This window comes from Fukomys damarensis, unplaced genomic scaffold (genome assembly GCF_012274545.1).
Source record: "Fukomys damarensis isolate Sample0158 unplaced genomic scaffold, DMR_v1.0_HiC HiC_scaffold_24, whole genome shotgun sequence".
In the NCBI taxonomy this organism is placed as follows: Eukaryota; Metazoa; Chordata; class Mammalia; order Rodentia; family Bathyergidae; genus Fukomys; species Fukomys damarensis.
The window spans coordinates 46344033-46346761 of record NW_022900936.1 but is presented as its reverse complement, the minus strand read 5'-3'; the positions used below and the strand labels follow the sequence as shown (position 1 = coordinate 46346761).

The window sequence follows — 2729 nt, the reverse complement described above, 5'->3', positions numbered from 1 at the left end:
TTTGAATATCAAAATCTTAAGCGGCAGGTCCTACCAGGATTTATCCCAGAAGATCGCTGATCGGTTAGGCTGATTGGAGCTGGGCAAGGTGGTGACTAAGAAATTTAGCAACCAGGAGAAGCATGTGGAAATTGGCTAAAGTGCACATGGGGAAGATTTTTACAATGTTCACAGTGGTTGTGGTAAAATCAATGACAATCTAATGGAGCTTCTGATCACGGTTAATGCCTGAAAGACTGCCTCAGCCATCATGGTCGCTGCAGTCATCCCATGCTTCCTTTATGCCCAGCAGGAATAAGAAGGATAAAGTTGAGCTCCAATCTCAGCCAAACTTGTTGCAAATAGGCTATCTGTAGCAGGTGCAAACCATATTATCCCCATGGATCTACATGCTTCTAAAATTCAGGGCTTTTCTGATATCCCAGTGGACAATTTGTATGCAGACCCCACTGTCCTGAAGTGGATTAGAGACAGTATCTCTGAGTGGAGGAATTATACAATTGCCAAACCTGATGCTGGTGAAGCTAAGAGTCACCTCCATCGCAGACTGGTTGAATGTAGACTTTGCCTTGATTCACAAAGAGTGAAAGAAAGTCAATGTAGCGGACCGCATGGTGCTAGTGGGAGATGTGAAGGACAGAGTGGCTATTCTTGTGGCTGACCTGGCTGACTTGTGGCACAATCTGCCACGTAACTGACAAACTTATTTCAGCTGGCGCTACCAGAGTTTACGTATCTTGACTCATAGAATCTTTTCTGGCCCAGCCATTTCTCACATCAACAATGAATGCAAATGGTGTCAGGTACCACAACAGCAACAGAACTTTGCTGTTTTCTGGATATTATTGTTTTCTTTGTTTTTTGGGGTTTTTTTAATGGAATGTAATGAATGTCTGTAATTTTGTTCAGATGACTGCAGAACCTGGAAAAGTTGTTGCTGCTATTGATGCATAACATACGCCCAGCCATTTCTCACATCAACAATGAATGCAAATGGTGTCAGGTACCACAACAGCAACAGAACTTTGCTGTTTTCTGGATATTATTGTTTTCTTTGTTTTTTGGGGTTTTTTTAATGGAATGTAATGAATGTCTGTAATTTTGTTCAGATGACTGCAGAACCTGGAAAAGTTGTTGCTGCTATTGATGCATAACATACTGCTATTATTGGTCTCTTTATATAGATATAAATATATATATCTATATAATTTGAATTTTTGGAAACTTTAATGGCGCTGTCAACTTTGGAAAAAGTTATCCCAATTTACTGTGTTGAGTTTGCATTGTACAGAAATGGACAGCCATATTGGTCTAGAAATGTTAATTTTTTTCCATTTGTACACTGTATTAAATATGTAAGGTCATATCTACATGGGTTTGATTACAGAAACTAAGAAAGTATTCTCTAAATAAAGAAAAAAAGAATAAGATAAGACTACAAGAGCAAGAAGCAATTAAAATATGTTAAGGGACTATTTTCATCTTCAGAATTAAGGATTATTTTAATCTTACATCACTGCCTTTTCTCTTTTACTTTCCTTTTCAGTTTTATTTTAGGATTCCCTATTTTTAATGTTCATACAGAGATTTTTTTTAACTGAAATACCGAATAGTTTCTCTGGTGTGAAAAACTATAATAGTACACAAGATCCTAATGGGATAATTAACAATGTGAAATAGGAAATAAAGGACTAAAGATGTAGGGAAAGTGGGAAGGGTGGGGGAAAGGTAATAAGGGAGAGGAAAAAAATATGAGAAATTGAAAAAAATGGAAATAAAGTGTTTGTAAATGGGGAGGGGAGGAGGGGGTGAAGGGAGGACAGGGACAGGGGGAAAAAAATGAGAATTAAGACCTATTATGTAAAGGTACAGGATCCCAATAATGAATGTAATTGTACTGTATATCTAGATTGTGCCAATAAACTCAATAAAAAGAAAAAGAAATGAATGCATACTTTGAAGCAACAGTAGTCACCAATACCACACCTGAGGAGGATAAGATGAAGCACTGCTCCAAAACACAGGTGAGTGATATCTCCATGATCCTTGCAGAAGCCATGAGGAGAACTCACAATGGAGAATGTTTCCTACCTGTTCAGTCATGTCCCTTTATAATAAAGTAATTTCAGAAACTTTTTAAACATAAAATCAACCCAGCCCTTGTTTTCTCTTGGTATTAGATGACAAATTTGGAAGACCCAGCTTGCTCCAGTGTACCTTTTCCACTCCCATATTAGGCATATTAGAGTTTATACTAAATTGAGAAAAGATAGATTGAGACTGACTGCTGGAATTTTCTACCTGTGTTGTCTCATTCTGTCTTCCTTGATTTTGTGACTAGAGCTCAGCTGCTGCAGAATTTCAAATGTATGATGTTGTTTAAGGTTGTTTGAATGTGATTACAGAAGCTGACTCCTTTGCATGTGAACTGGGAACAGAGCAGGCCCAGGTGTGACAAGTCCTCTAAATTCTATCCTAAATTACAGAAACCCTTGGATAGCACAAAACCTAGTCCCAGTAGTTCAGGGTCCTGTAAGGCAAGAGTAGGCAGCTCAGCTTGAGCAGTGCTTGGATGGGATTGTGAAGGTGAGGAAGAGAGTAATACTGTCCAGCAAATGTTTCTTGGGAGGAAAAAAGCCTGACCCATCATGATCTGCTTGTCTACATAGCTTGGATTCTCCTACCTAGTGCTTTCTTTTTTTTTTTTTTTTTTTTTTTTTTTTTTTTTT

General features: G+C 38.0%; 1 protein-coding gene and 1 pseudogene across 3 annotated transcripts in view; one reads left to right on the top strand and one right to left on the bottom strand.

The window, feature by feature from the left end:
- The window catches only part of Nxpe3 (neurexophilin and PC-esterase domain family member 3), a 50489-nt gene that overhangs the window by 25072 nt on the left and 22688 nt on the right, over positions 1-2729 (bottom strand). The gene's annotated exons all lie outside the window — the stretch shown is intronic.
- LOC104855818 lies at positions 478-2115 on the top strand (annotated as a pseudogene).